Below are 16,847 nucleotides of genomic sequence, written 5' to 3' on the forward strand. Positions count from 1 at the left end.
AATATAGGTACCGAAGTTCAATAGCGGTAGGTACCAAGGAGAAGACGAGTCAGGGCCGATTGACAAGACTAGCTAGGCTGACCTTCCAGCCATACTCCATCCAATATCGAACGGAAGTGCTAAAGGTTTCATGTGATGCTGACCTCAATGAACCAGACCTCGAGAATTCGTTCATCCCTTCGCTCCGAGGATTGGTCGAGTACTTGGCCACATGCATGAGTAGGCTTGTTGCCGGGATGTCCCATTAAAAAGGCAGGTCCCATATTTGAAATACAAAAATAAGATCAGATAGCGCTCAAGAGGTTTTTCTCCATACGAGAAATCCTTCACTCGCAGGGAATTCAAATAGATGTGTTGAAGATCATCAAAGAAAGGAAAAAGACTGAATTCGATCCATCTCCTCCCTTTTCTTTAAACCAAGAGCTACTCCTCCCTTTTCTTTTTTTTATGTAATTTCAATACGATTTCGTTTGTGTTCATGTTTTCAATTTAGAACCCCACGGAAGTGAATAGAAAAAAGAAAAATACCCCTGTGATACGCCTTCCTTTACCTATTTCTAGATTGATTGATGTTCAATGGAGGGAAACTTGCCATTCCTTCTTTCCTTTGAAATTGTACATTTTTTTGATTCTGAACTAATTGTATCCTTTTTGTTCCCATCGAGCTTTCTTGCCTAGTGACTAAGGATTTTCACACTTGTTGTGTCTATAAAAGATTTTCTCATAAAACACTAACAGAAGTGTTAGAGGGATTCACTTTCGATAAGAATCCAAAAGCAAGTTCCCTATACTACCTTCTTTCCCTCCTCTGTTTCTGTCTTTAGGAGGCAGTGCATCCGGCAGGAATCGAACCTAGTTTTTGACCCATTTTGCCTTTCTAGGTTGGTGGGCGCTTTCACCATTCAGCCATGGATGCTTTAGCGAGTGAACTAGGTTTTTATTTGAGAGCGAACTAGGTTTTTAGTGGTATTCCTTCTCGAGCTTCTATTTCTTCCGTTAAGGGAGATTCGGGAAAAGATGGAATAGGAAGACGTGTTTCTAGAACGAACAAGATACGGGTAGAGAAGGGGAAGTTAGCAAAGTTAGACAAGATTGGAATGGGCATAGGAACATGTATTGATGTACCAGATCGGCTAATGCTCCCAAGTTGATGCGATGTATTCCACCAGTTGACTGGAGACTTTATTATTGGTATATCGATCGGTCCAGCACGGATTGAAATAGGAGCCGGTTCGACAGGAAGCTTTTGAAAACGCAGTGCACCCAGGTAAATAAGGAACAAGATGAATACAGAAGTTAAACGAGCATCCCACACCCGAAAGGTACCCCACATAGGCCTTCCCCGAAACCCCCCAGTCACTAACGTAAACAAAGTAGAAAAAGCACCAATTTCTGTACCGGTTCCGGAAGAGCGAAGAAAAAGGGGATGTTTTGTTAATGGGAACAAGGAACTGTTTATAGCTGTCGCGATATAAATAACTATACTCATCCGAGCCGCAGGAACATGTACATACGAAATACGAGAATTTCCACCTTGTTGAAGATCTGGTGGTGCTACCCGAAGACTTAAATGAATAGCCATCGCTGTTAAGAACAACCGAGATCCAATGAGAATTTGCGCGTAGCTTTTTGTCTTTGACATAAAAAAATAAGGTTGTAATAACGAAACTGACATTTTATTTTCCTTGCCTTGCAAGTGGAACAAGAAAGACTATATAGTTATTTTGATTCTATAAACAATCAAAGGATTCGCATGCTTTCCATGGAATGACGGAATTCCCCTTGCTTAGTTTTCGCTCTGCTCGTGCGTGGCACTCCTTGCTTGCGGAGCAGCATATCGGAAAAAGAAGGATTGACTTTCTATACGGGCCCGTCCCCTCTTACCCCTAACTAACAATTATGCTGCTCTCGCCTTTTTGTAATCTTATCTTTCAAAAATGCACTACTAATTTTTACGGCCTCCTTAGTCACCCTATCCACTCTCGTCCTGTTTTCGGGTTCCCTTTCAGGGGATGAGGATATTTCGATGATTTCTCCCTCCGTAGGTGGAAAACGCGTGGGTGAGTAGAGTCTATGCTTTGCTTTTGGGGGCACCGGCAAGAAGCTTCTCGGCCACCCTACTCTGACTTGATTAGCTACTAGTAACTAGGATCGTTCAAACAGTTAGTCAGCAATGCGTAGTTCTTTCCTAGTTGAGTGGATCTGCGTAGCAGAGCCCAATCTTCTACCACAAGCTCTGACCTGACTTGTTGTACTTGATTCACCCACGTAAATAGACAACTTGGATAATAAAAGTCATCCCATAAAAGAGAAGTGAGTCCGCATGTCGGCAAATGATTTGGAATTGAAACTGGCTACAGAGGAAACCGAAGCCCTAACTCCCCATTCTTTCTATCTTACATCGCCATCGAGCCCTGGCTGTAGAGTCACTGGTTTCTAATCACAATGGATTTATGTTTTCTTTGGCTTTTCCATTCGCTTCGTTCAACCCTGATCTGGATAGATAGCTCGGCTTCTATTAGCTGAGAATGGTTTTGTCAAGGAAAGGTTTCGCTATACAACAACAATGAACTCACTTCTGATCAAATTGGATTGGATTGGATGAATCGGTAATCTTTCTCTGTCTTGTGAGAGAGAGTCACTTGCTGTATTGAGAGCGGGCGGGTGACATGCATTAAGCGAAATCAGTTGTTATGTTTTTGATCTTATTTGCGCGAGAAGACCCTTGACTGAGGAGACGTGTTTGGCTTGGATGATGCCGCTATGCTCCTATTCACTTTCAGAGACCGCTCTGAGTTTGCCGGTTTTGCGGCAACCCTTTCACTAAGAACATTTTAGCCATTAACGAAATGCCACTATTCCACAATGCTTCTTTGATTTATGTGTAGAAGCGGTAGTAGTGAAGAAAATGGAGGGAGAAGAAAGAAAGCGATGTGACACGAGAATAGATCACATCCGGCAGCCAGCCATGCCATTAGATAGATCCGCTCTGAGTCTTCTGCAGGATGAGATCCGCTTGGTCTTGTGATAGGGGCTTGAGGAGGAAGAAGAGGGGATTTCTGAAAAAAAAGAATGAATCTCCTTATTTATAGGGAACAGGACGTGTGACTTCCTCAAACGAAACGAATGTGGCTTTCGTGATAAGGCAAATCCTTCGTTCGGTACAATCAACATATTGAATCTACGCTCGCTCGGCTCGGTGCTGAATGAACTCCTTCATTGATTCCGGGCTGCTCGTAGGGGGACTGTGAAAGCAAGCGTAGGAGATCAAAATGTGAGTCGAGTCCGATGGGTAAAAAGGGGAAGCAGGAAAGGGTTCTGATGTGAATTCTTCTGGTTTGTATATCTATCTCAGCCCTTGCTTGAAAACCTCAAAATTGACTTGCATCTTCCCTTATCACACTACACTTTCTCTTCCTTATTCCATTTCACTGAGCTAAGCAACACTTTTTCACGTATTCACCCGAGATATTATAGAAATTGGTCATATTGATCTGTCGTCTTGTTCTCGATAGGAACTTGCTGCTGTCTTGGTTGGTTTGAGAGCAGGCACTGTCTATATATCCAAAACTGGAGGAGAGTTTGGGTTTGGATCACAGACGATCGGAGATTTTGGATTGAGATGGATGGTTGTGCTTGAAGTTACGAGTCGGGTAATGCTAAGTTGAATCGGCTGATCCGTTTCATCCTATTTCGGCAAAGGAAGTTGGACTTTAGTTAGCTAAAAAAAGTACCAGCAGCCTGTCTGTGCCCTTTGAGTCTATAGCCGCCAAATCTAAAGATTCCTTAAGTTGTCGTACGGCTTCTTTTTCTTCTTTTGTCAATGATCGGTGACAATGAATGCTACGAATGTTCGCTTCCACTAATGTCGTATAAGAATTGTGAGGTGCCCATAGCTTCCCGGAAAGAAGAAGAGTCATTGTCGTTTCCTGACCGATATGAATGCACATATTTACCCTCGCCTCGGGAAATACCACCAGTAGAGTCTGCAGAAGGTGTCGTTCAGGAGAGATGTTGGGCTCTAGATATGCGAGTGAGATACCCGCCCTCGGTCATGACCTGGGTTGAAGAAGGAATCTATGTTCTTGGAAGCAAAGAAAGAACTCCGGTATTCCGACCTTATCTTTTTGCTCAAAGAACGAATCAAACCCCTTGTCGAAGCCCTTTATGATATATAACCCTAGATCGAGTCAGATTTGGGGCGGCTGAACCCACTTAAGCTGAAGCCTTAGTAGATGTCGACGGAAAGGTGAGAAGAGCTGATCGAACCTACCAAGCAATGGTTAGTTGTGCGGTGTACATACAGGCTGGTTTCGCCATTAGCGATGAATTGGATTTATTAGTAAGGGAATGAATGAAGCGGACCAGAAAGAAGATGGATTTTGGAATAGAAAGAATTCCTCTTCTAGGTTTCTGCTTCAAGTAGTAAGCAAAGGATCCTACCTGCTAATGGTTGAAGACCTTGGCGGCCTCTAGTTCTTCTATCTAGTTTTTTAGCCTAGCGCGAACGAATAAGCTTAAACAAATGGTTTCTTTGGCAACGGTTTTTTCTAGTTGATTTGTCCTTATATATATTAGCCGTAGTGTAGTTTAATAAACTGCTCATAGCTCTTGTCATTCCTTTATCCATGCATAGACTGGGAATCTATTAGCTCTTAGCTCTGGCACTTTCTTCTTCTTTATTTGCCGTTGCATTCAATAGCCTATTTGAAGTTAACAAAAGCTTTATTAGCTAGCTCTATGAAATACGTATATCTTCTTGGCTATCTAGGCTATCTCTACAGGCTTTTTCAACCTATAAGCAGACCTTTGTATACACCCTTGTAACTGAACTAGCTATTCACAAAGAAAGGTCTATACCGTACATATACCAACTACGCACCCCTTGTATACTTCTTTTTCCTTCTCCCGTGCTTCAAGTTCTGCCCCGGCTCACTCCTCTTTCCAGCAATCTATGTGGGAAGCACTCGTTCAAAGTAAGTTGAGATTCAAAGCGTTCCCGTAAGCTAGTAAGTCAATCAAAGCTATAACTCTATTTGTTAGTTTCAGGAAACTGGTACATATTTCAAATAATAATATATATATATATATATATTATTTGGTATTTACCAATTTTAGACTAAGCATAAATTCATTTGGAAAGAAAAGGGAAATCCCCTGAAATAAAGGATTTTTACTACGTTACCCTCAAAAAGAAGAGGAAGACAAACTAGCCAAGAGACAGAAAAAGGTAGAGACCAACCACCGAAACAAGGGAGTAAGGGCTAGGGGGATATGGGCCAAGAAAGGTCCGATGTATCGGTCAGCTATACCTAATCCTTCACTCAAAAACACATCACACCCTTTCTAGGTTCAAGCCGAAGTCAAGCATGATCACCTACTACAAACTCCAAATATCGTGGTCGGCGTACCTGGTCCTGAACTGCTTTTAATCTAGAATAAGTGGAATCTTCTCGGCACTCTCCTTCATCTTCTGTGGCCCCGTCGGTCGGTACGTGCCAACGCCAACAAATCGGGGTACGACAAAGGTTCCCGTAGAGTGCTTCGAAAGGTGCCATTCCGATGCTAGAGTGATAGAAGTTGTTGTAAGCAAACTCGGCTAATGTATCTCTATGCCTATTTAGTAGGCCTGCTCATTGATGCTCTTCGGGCCGATTGTATGGGATGTGTTCTGGTGTACAGTGGGAGATGCAAGGATATCGATTGAAGTTTGATTTGTTGGCCATGGAGTTGGGAGCATATGATGTAGTCCTAGGAGTAGACTGGATGAGGAAATTCCCTATTATTTCAATAAGTCTTTCCGTTGGTTGTAACTAATCACATACCCGCTGCTGCGGAATTCCTTTTACCTAACCAGGATTGCAGTAAAGATAAACAATGTTGGGCCTGCCTGCTTGTTCAGCACCACCCATTCCCATGGGAATATATGGGTTTTTCGGTCCAGTGGGAGGATCATTTTCCTTGGAAGGTAATTTTCCCAACCAATAAGTATTGGGCTCCCAAGTAAACAAAGCGAAGGATCAAGTAACCAACATGTTGCGGAGCAGCCAAGTAAACCCAGAAATGACTCAAGTAATCCAAGGGCAGAGCAACGTAATCCAACGGAGGGGCTACATGATCCAACAGAAGAGCTACGTAAACAAGGAACACATGAACCTGCTAAGGATCCACTCCACCTGCCAAGTGGACCAATCACAAGAGCTCGGGCCGAGAAATTCAATGAAGTAATCCATATGCTGATTCAGCAAGCCAAGCATTGGAGTTGGTATTCCAAGTTTCTTGAATAACCTAGCTGTCTGAAACTCGCCAATGGGATTCTGTGTAATCCTCCGGTCTACATGGTGTAGGTAAAGGGCAAAAAAAAAGTCACTAATTAGTGGCACTGAATTATGCACCCGGCGTGTAAACTTCTTCTTTTTATTTACCAATGTCGCTATCCGACTGATCATCCTTTGAGACCACGGAGAACATCAGAGAGAAAGATACGTCACCTAAAAAAAATTGACACCCTGACTTATATGAGTCGGCTAGAAACTCAAGGCCTGGCCTTTTGTGGGAGAATGCTGAGTCCTTCCCAAAATCGCCTGGATCAACGAAAGATCTGGATAACGCTAGGTTGTGATACTGATGTCTGATTTTACTCATATACATCCGATAGTGAAGGCCGTGAAGTTTGAACAGCCTCACTTAACCCTGGTTCGGTAACCTTTCTAGCGCCCAGGTATCCATGACCTGTAGATAGAGGCCCACTTTCCATTGGATACTCCGAATAAAAGAAGAAGTAGTTACCTAATCATGGGTCTATACGTAAGATCTCCTTGCGTAGAGGTTAAGGCCAGACGGATTACTGAAATGTAGTTTTACTAACGTTTCCTCATCGACTGCGAGAGTTTGTGGTGTTTGTTCTCGGACCAAAGAAACCAAACAAGCATACCTTTCCTTTAATGGAGTATCTTGGGTATGGTACTCCCTCTTTATCAGCTCGATGTTCAATCAGCATTCCTTCACGGGGATCTTGACCGGATGTAAGTCAAGATTGCTATTATCTTTTTAAAGAACATAAACTTCAAAGCTTCTAGTCTGTCCCAACTCTTTCGAGCCGCTCTCCCAGTCAACGTTCAAAGGCATCACCATACCTTAGCACTTTTGAGCTTGAGAAATGCTTTTCTGGCTTCTTCTCCACACCTTTCTTTAACAACTCAGTTAAAGGCCTGCTGATAGCTCCATACCCCGGTACAAACCTCCTGTAATAACCCCTGCAACCCTCGGAGTTCTCTGACATTGGCTGGTTCTGGCCAAGCTGTCATGCCCTCTACCTTGTTTGTATCAGTAGATACCCCAATTTCATAAATAATGTATTTCCTTTATGAAATTTGGCTCACCCACAAAAATTTTGTTCTGCCGGAACACTTCCTCTAGCAACTTGAGATGCTCCACCATGGTAGAACTGTACACTAGAATGTCATCGAAAAAGACCAATACCCCTTTCCAACATATCTCTTTAAAAACACTATTCATGAGTTGTTGAAAGGTTGCCGGGGCATCACCTTGAATTCAAAAAGCCGGTCCTTCAGGCTGTTTTGTAGATATCCTCTTCCTTTCATTCTTATTTGGTGATAACCAGCCCTCAAATCTATCTTAGTTCACACCTCATCCAAAAGTGCCGGTCTTCTATGATAGGAATGGGGTATTTGGAAAACATAGTTGCTGCATTTAGTTTTCGATAGTCGAAACACGTTCTCCAGGTTCCATCTTTCTTCAACACCAGAGCTGCTTTGGGGCTTGTACTGGGCCTGATTACAGCATTTTGCAACAGCTCCTCTACTATCCTTTCAATCTCTGTTTTCTGGGTGATAGCATTTCGTCGGAATACAAATGGTGGCCCACGTTTAGAAAACTTTTTTAGGGTATTCTATTTCAATAGAATAGATCAAACTTTTTATATATTCTATTTCATCTATATAAACTAAACGGCCCACTCAACTTTCTTAATTCATCCAGGAAGTCCTTCCAGGTTTTGGAGGTTACACGGTTTAAGGCCCGGATCGCATAGTTGACTTCATCGCGCCTTTTCCCATATAAAATAAGATCTGCTGCCTGGGAGATGTCTTCATCATCATCCAGGCTAATTCCCCGGCTATTTAGAAGCTCCCTGGCTTTAGATTCCAATATATTGTCCCTTTCTTTCGCTGTCTCTATTCTATTGGTGGACGGTCGTAACTCTAATATAGGGCTTTTAAGCATAAAAATCAGCTGCAATCTAGTTTTTTCACAAAGGCTGGTTGAGGCTCAGACTCAACCATCTGTGCTTTGCAGATGATCTTTTTTTTTCAGCGGTGGTGATCTGAATTCTATCCAAGAGCTTACTAGTATCATGACTCATTTTAACAGAGTGTCTGGGCTTTCAGTTAATGCCAAAAAAGTAAGATCTTCTTCAGTGGTATTTCCTTTTCTTTGAAACAAACTATTTTTGAGTGTGTCTTTAATGAAGGGATTTTACTAGTGAAATACTTATACCCTCCATTCATTTCCTTTTCTTTCCAGGCTAGCTCCCTCTGTAGCCGGTGGTTGATGTAGATGAGTATGGGAAGACAATGGTAGTTTCATTCTAGGTCCCACTAATTGTTGAATAGTTGGTTTGAGTTTTTTTTTTGGATCCATGCAAGCCATTTCCAGTTGAAGTCATAAGGTACCATCCTGTTCCAGCCAGGAAGACAGCTCTATCTCACAAGTTAGCTGGATCTTTTATTTAAGCCAAAGGATAGAAAACCTATTTCAAATGAGTTTGGGCTCCGTTAAGTTATCCTCATTTCCTGATATAAGCGCAGTTCAACAAAACTAAAAGCTAGATATATCGTTGTAAAGTAGAGCTAGACTGCATGATTGGATTGTATAGAAGGATAAGAAGGATTTAAAAATGCCTTCTTTTTTTCTTAAAACGAAAGAAGAAAGAGAGTGGGATGGGATGAAAGTAAACGCAAAGAGCTGATTCGATCAAAGAACCTCGCAGCTTTAGTGCAACAAGCCGATCGAAAGCACTCATCTTTATCGACGAAATGCTTTTTTGTCTCTTCCTCACTAAACGCCCGCTTCCTGGCTCCTCCCTCTTTGCCTAGCGGTTAAGTAGATAGTAGGTCCCCCCTGGCCCCGCAACCAAGAGTCACTCATCGAAAGCTGACCAGGAAGACAATAACCGCTATTTCAAGAAAGCATGGTTGGAGTTCTTCTATTGACGAAGGGAAGAGGACGGTCTTACTTTTCAGAGATACCTGACTTATTAGTGGACTGGTCATGTCATAGCGGAAGGTCAGAGGTGGGAAACAAGGAAACAGAGGAAATGCTTACTGGGACATAGCCTTCGGTACGAGTTGAAGGGAAGAGGTTTGATTGCTAATAAAATGAGTGGAAGAGCTGCTCGGTCAAAGGCATTCTCTCAAGTAGCAAAGGCAAGACGGAAAAGCAGGAATGAAGGTTGCTAGGTACCGCTCCGTGGTAACATCTATCGATTCCGCTATCGGGAAAGTCTGGCAAGGGAAATATCTGGCTGAGGAATTAGAGGAACTTTGGTAGCACTCGGGGACGGAATCAATCAAAGAACTTAAGAAATTGCCCATACCGACAGCAGCTCCCGCTTTAGAAAAAACCCTATCTCATCAGGCAGGTATACCTGACCCTTTTTTAGCTAGTTTCGGGAAAGTGGTAAGTTAAGTAAGTCAAGCCCTTCTAAGCGAAGAATAGCGGAGAGAAATGGGCAATTGAAGCGTCTTTCTGTCTATCGATGGCAGAGTCTATTGATCCTCCACAATCCGGTAATGCTTTTTCTCAATTCAATGCGGAGCGATATCAATGTACTACCTTTCCTTTATCTCAATTCAAGTCAAGGCAGGCTATCTTTGTTATCAAGAAACAAAGCTGTCTCTAGTGATTGATCCGTTTGCTCTCGCCCTTCGGCTTTGTGGTCACTCAAGGTCCTTGGATTTCGTGCTCAATCTAGTTGGAGCAAAAGTCCCTGTGGATAGAATAAAAACCGTTTTTATCTGGGAAGAGCGCCTTTGGAAACCCACTGCTGAAGCTGAATAGGCAGTTAAAGCTGGAATGATGGGGGGCAATCCTGCAGTATGGCTTTAGTGCATAGATTCTCAGGCAGGCTCATCGACTGGTGGAGGAGGGACACTTTACTTATTATCAGAATAGAAAAGAGCTGTATGTATACTTTAGGAAGGGGGATCAAACTAGTTATGTTGACAGACATGAACTCCTATAGAAGCAGATGTTCGAGGTCTGGTCCAAAGATACCATGCTTGCTTAAGCCAATCCATAGGTTCAAGCGAAAGAACACTTATTCACAGCAATATCTAGACCTGATGAAGATGACTGCTAGTCAAATACCTAAATCCTTTGGAATTCATTAGTAAACTCTTTTCAGAGTCATTAAAAACGAGCAACACCACGTAGGGCAGCGTCCACGCGAACTAGCCTCTTCCTTAGCAAGTCAGTGGGAGAACGCCATCGGTCAAGAGAAATGGAATCCGTTGTTAAGTGGGTACCGGACCCGGTAGAATTGGCATCACTTCCTTCACTCCACAGAGGACTTGGGATAAGATCGTTCCCAAGCAGAAGGAAAAGCTTTCGAACTAGGAGTCAGAATGAACTCATGAAGCTATCCTTCTTCTATTGCTACTTTCAGAGAGAGAGAATAGGTCGTACGAAAGGGGACCCACCTTGAGAAGGGTGTCCCATTGCGGAGTAGTTAAACGAGTATTTTGGTATACCACTTGTGCACCTAAACCTATGCTTAAGCTTACTAGAACTTCAACCTCAAGTTCATTAACATCAATGCGTCTCATCTTCTTGAACCTATTCTATGGATAAATGGGCACCATCTGTCTCCTGAGGGCAACTATCCATCCCTTTTTCTTTCAAGAATGCGGGTACCGTAGTAGCAAAGCAAGTGAAATATGCCAAAGGGAACCGCTCGGATATAGACGGCAAGGAAAAACGTCGGCTAAAGAACAGAACTATTCTATTGTATTGATGGCCCCGAAAGAAAGTGGATCTGTGAGTGGAGGCCATCCATCCCTTTCTGATGAAACCTTTGTTGCCCTAGCTTGAATTGAAGGTTTGGCTAAGGATGGGGATCCGGTGTCTTCATCTATACCATCAGAGAAGAAGGCTTGCCAAGAATGGACGAAGGTATGATTCTAGGAAATCTAGATTTGAAAGAAGGAAGCACCCGAGGAGCAATCAAACGGACATTTCTACGAGTGAACTCACTAAAGCTGAAGATCCACCATCCAATTTAGGCATTAGGCAGAACTCTCTCAATCCAGGAACTAGCTCCTATCTCGATGATTCCATTTCTCTTTTTCAGAGTTAGCTTCTTTCCTATGGTAAAGAGTACTCTTGTTTCCTAGTCGAGGGATAATCAAGTCATTTTGAAAGGGGATTTATCCGTTCCCCTAGCCATCGAGCAACTGCGAGAAACACCGCGCCCGTGCCCCCGTCGCTCGCCGGAGCAGCCATGCGTGGCGTACCAATTTTTTATCTGGTGGATCTTGTCTGTTCTTTCGAAAGTGTTTCTACAAATGAGTGAGGTAAACCCATCTCGGTCGAATAATTCGTATCTTTAGACCATTCAGAGCCGTTTGCATTAAGTGTTGGGATTTAGTTTGTTGTCATTACCCTCAACTTCATTGCCGTCCACCTCTTGCCGTGTTATTGGCTAGAGAAAGACAACCGATTGTACTACTACAGTGTTGAGTACCCCAGTTGCTCCGCGGGTGATTATGCCCTAAATTCTCAGGAGTGGTGGAACGGATTGCTCCTATATAGGGTTTCCTAGCTTGCTTTCCTAGATTTAGCTTTATCTATCTTTCCGAGATGACCAACTGCTCTTTCTTGCCAATCTACTTTAGATTTATTAATACTTTCATTGCGGGACCTATCCCCGAACAACCATTGCTTTTCTTCTGCGGTTTCTTTAGTTTCTTCTTGATTTGATTGAAGTTTAGGGAATTGGATGGACTGGTGTCTTTGGATATTATCCGTCCTACTTATGATCTTCCAATTGAACACACTAGTATTTTATGGATTCTTTCCCCGGTAGTGTAGTCATCTCCAAAAGGGATGATACATATTTATCTGTCCTAGGATGCGCCGTTCGTGATAAGCTTATCCGCTTCCTTTCGCCGGTAGTGTGAATCTTCTCGAAAGCGCACAGCATAGTCCAGTCAGTGTAGCCAGGGCATCATGAACGGATTCCTCAAGAGGAAGGTAGGGCCATATCTATCCAAGAAGAAAGACCTGGTAAACAATTATGCTACTTGACCAATGGATAAAGTATAGATCTCATGGCTAGCTACTATTCAACCCTGGCATTGGGGATCAGGAACGGGGTAAAGTACGGACTTTGGATAAGGATGGGGATCCGGTTGTGCCGTGCCGGCCCCGGGAATCGGCGAACTATGCTACACAGTCAGATACCTAAGCGAACGGATAAGGGAAAGCCCGCTATATTATATATAGTAATCACCTGCCAAAAGGAAAGCCTGACCGATAATAATAATAGGTCTATGCGCCGAACAAGCTACGGTATATTAGAGATAGTAAGGAGTTGTATACACGGGGGTATGCATTCATGTCACGCTTTCTGTGTGATAAGAGGTTGCTAGCTAGCAAGTATAGAAACAGGAGATATGCGTAGTTAACAGAAGCAAGGGAATATGCGTGAGTTGATTTGAGAGTTTTTTTTTAGTTGCCACCGAAAAAGCAATTTCATCTCAAGGGAAAATGCATTGCATTTTCAAGGGATTGCCAAGCTAGGCTAGGGATCGTCCACGGGTATCAGGAATATCGTACTTATCTCTTCTAATCTAGATCCCACTTCCCTCCACTTCTTGCCTCACGCCCGTCCTGACTCCACATTAACGACTGTCCTTCCACGCAATTCCCCGCACCCTTGCATCACATCTCCAACCCCTGCCTCCACGCGATCTTCCACAATCGTACCCCCCACCTCTGAAGCTTGCCCCCGACGAACCTGTCTGCACCTGCGGGCCCGCCCTTACATCATTGGCATCGCATGATTAAACATCAGCACGCGCACTTCCCTCCGTTTTCGATGCCGACAGGGGGCTGCTAGGGGGTGTAAAGTTTCGTTTCGGTCGTGTCAGACGACATGCAAGGGGGCAATGGCTGCCAACGGAATCTATAATAATTCGATACTAGGTCAACTGTACCATCGGACTTGTAAGAACATGTAAAATGTACCACACGAGGTTGTACCAGCTGTGTGCAGTCCTCCGGCACGGGTTAAGTGTCCTGCATAGATCTTCCCATCTCTCCCAAAGAAGAGATGTTCACTTCATAGCCTTCTCTTCCGAGATAAACCCTACAAAGGATCCTAATCGTGCTAGCCTTTCATGGACTCTTCTTGGATTTCCTTTCAGCTGCGCCCAGCACCTCTCTAGTTTCTCTACAAGATGGAGAAGGCTCATTCTCTAGTTTTCCTACGAGATATAAGTAAGTTTCTATCGTACTTTGAAGTTCAGGAAGGAGTTATTAATTAAGACGAAGAAGAACTGGGTGGGGATATGCCTTTCCCATAACAATAGAAAGAATCCAAGCCAATATACACTACACTATCACTATAGATTTTCGCCTACCTGTGAAAAGTGAGATGAGAGCTTTGTGCTAATAATTTATTATAAAGGTTTACCTATCGACCCCAGGTAATTAATGCCCTATCCTTCTACTTAAAAAACATTACGTTAGACTTGACCAACTGTTAATACCAATCCGGCAGCAATAACTACTACTAATGCATATTCATATCCCACTAGTAGACTTAGCAGACTGTGACCTAGCCAGTCTATTTGTTGACAACAGACCAGTACCATCCATCAATGCCACAAAGACCATAGACGACCTCTATTTCGTGGAAGAACTCCTTCTCATGTGATGCAGGGCAATAAGACCAACTGCCCGCCCTACCTAGTGAGAAGAAAGCTTATAAATATAAGCATAAACGAATTCCTAGCCGAGCCCTATACTTACCTACTTGTACGGTCAATGCCCTAGTAGACATCAACTTGTTCATAAACTCCAGCCTTACCTACGCTGCTTTACACGACCCAGGTGACCTACTTTCTCAGATGAGAGATTCGGCGGAGTAGTAGGAAGTCCCTGTGGAGAACTAGAAGACAAAACGAATATAGCGGACCAAGCAATGAATGACCTAGCCTAGGTAGTCCTATGTTTGACCAATGCTGCCTTGTATGTCTTGATCCAAGATTTCTCAGCAAAAAAATACATGGGATTATTGATCAATTCACCATCCTCTTCATCTGAGTGTGCTTCCACTTTATCGTTTGTGGCATGTGCATTATGCAACAAGTAGATTCCTGATAAATGAACCTTCTCCACCCCTTTCCTATCCAACGCGGAGCGGCAGAACTACTCGTCTGCAAAGTGGGAAAGCTCCCTCCCTCCTACCTAGGTGTACCTCTTCATTGGAGCAAACCATCCAGCAACTTCTTACATTTAGAATTCCCTTCTAAGCTGGCTATAACCATCCTTATTGACCAGAAAGGAATTGAGAAAGGGGATGCTATAACCAGACCATAGACAGCGTTTCCACATTCACTTTTGAACTTAGGGAAACAGTGAAAGAAGCCCTCGTTCCCGCTCCTCTTTCCCCCGACTTACCCTTAGAAGGAAAATAGGGGCCTCGGTTTCTGCAAAGAAACCTACACCAGTGAATTTCTTTTTCGTAGGTGATCCCGCTCCCAATCGCAGATTTGAATAATCAAGTCGGTATGGGGCTGCTCCCTTTTGTTACTCCTAAAATATTGGCCTCGCTTGGACATATCCGCGAGGACCTGGGCGATTTTGATCCGTTTCTCCGCGCTCGCCGTTTCAAGGTGAAGATCCGAGTAAGTAGAGCGTAATAGGCGATCTGCCGGGCACTTATTTCGACAGGACCTAAGAACCGTTTTAATGCGTTTCCTTAAGAAATCAATAGATGGTGCTTCAGGAAAAGGGTTCGGCGGGGTGTGGCTTGTGGATGGCTCTGACCTCAACTCCTCTTTTCCATCGGCGTCTCTCCGTCCCACCCCTTTTTTTCGTTGATCATCAACTCCTGGCGTAGCGGAAGCACTCGACGAGGCCTCTACGACAGAAGAGATTCTTGCCCATTTCTGCCCGGACGATTCCATAAAATAAATAAAAAGAAAAGTGAAGAGGAAAACGCATAACCAGAAGAAAAAGATATCGTGATGTAAAATGATCATTCGGACACCCTCACCTTTCTTAGGACTATCAAGCCTTCTCGAATTAGGTCTATGGTAGAAGCTTTGAACGTAGACCCGGATACAAATCTTTCACTCACTGAAAAGTGAAAACCTGTGACTATATCGTCCTGAAGATGGATGCGGCGGGAAGAAGTGGCATTTAGAAGTGTTGCTGACTTTACATTTAGGTTTCGGCATAACAAAGCTTGCACTGTCTTTTCGCACTTAGGCGCACAGCGTGCCGTTGGTAATGATTCTACTACGGTGCTGCAAATTCGCAAGCTGATCCTAAGTAATCGTTGTTGTTCATTGGATTCCTCCGGAATTACTTCGTTAGGATTGAAGAATTGCTGCAATGCTTCCTGAATAGACTCGATTCTCCCGTCGAGAGTTTCTTTGAAAGTCTTACCTAAACTCTTCCGACTGAATATGAGAAAGCCTATAAAACAACGAGCTACTATCATTTCTTCATTATAGATTGAGATCTTCTTCGGACTTGATGCACAAATAGATGGAATAGCAGCAAATAGCATATTTCTATCCTTCATATCCGTAGAAAGAAATCTCATCTCCAGGTAACTCCATCTTTTTCAGCTCTGCTCGCTCACTTTTGAAAGGAAAGGAGACTGATCTTGACGTCAGCGTGGGTTCTACCAACGAAACGAATCCGTTTTGGATTGAGATTTCACATAAGCATTGCACAATGATCCGCATTAGGCGGGGAGCAGCAATGATACCGCCGGCCAGGAATAAGTACCTATCCCTCTTATACTTAAGAAAAGAGAAGATAAGCTGGTGTTGAGAAATGAGAAGTGGGCTATATCCCCGGGGACTTTTAAAAAGCAGCTGAAAGGAAATGCTGCTTCCTTTCTATACGCTAATTCTTGCTTTGAAGAGATGTTCCAGACAAGGCATTCTTAAGTCCCACCTCACCTATATCCAACTTGAGGTATTCCATTGTTTCTAGTATAATAAGCAGGTTTAAGCCATGGAAGACATGAGTCACTAAAGTGCTGTTAACTAGATCGCGAAAGATGTGCCAAAGAGGTTTTCCAGCACATGGAATAGCACTCGCAGGGGCATCCTGTCAGTCGCCAGGCCATGCACATTTGAAAGAATTCCCACACACAATGGGAGCCGTTTCAACCATTTCTGCTCTATGTTGCAAACTAGGGGGCATAAGCTACCAAACCCCTGGCTAAGAATCTATATCATACCGAGCAATCATTCCGTCTTCTTGAGAAGAAAGAACGCATGAATCCTCGCTTTGAGCTCACCTACGAGTGCACCTAACAAGGTTTTCCAGACCTAATAAACGTTCATTGCAAAGAAATGTTGACCTCTGATTTAGAGAGGATCAACCACAGTTTGAGAAAAGAAAAGTGCACACCGGCATTATGCCTCGTAAAGCTACCCCCATTCATAGCTTTATTCACTGTCTGCTCGAATAGCTTCATTTCAATGTTAGGATGACCCGCAAGGTCGTCTAAAATAGCTTACACCTATCTAGTTTCCATGTGGCACGCCAACCACAATCACTTCATCCCTTGGCTTCTT

Source organism: Triticum urartu, chromosome 7A (assembly GCF_056163025.1).
Source record: "Triticum urartu cultivar PI428250 chromosome 7A, HENAU_Tu73, whole genome shotgun sequence".
NCBI classification, from domain to species: domain Eukaryota; kingdom Viridiplantae; phylum Streptophyta; class Magnoliopsida; order Poales; family Poaceae; genus Triticum; species Triticum urartu.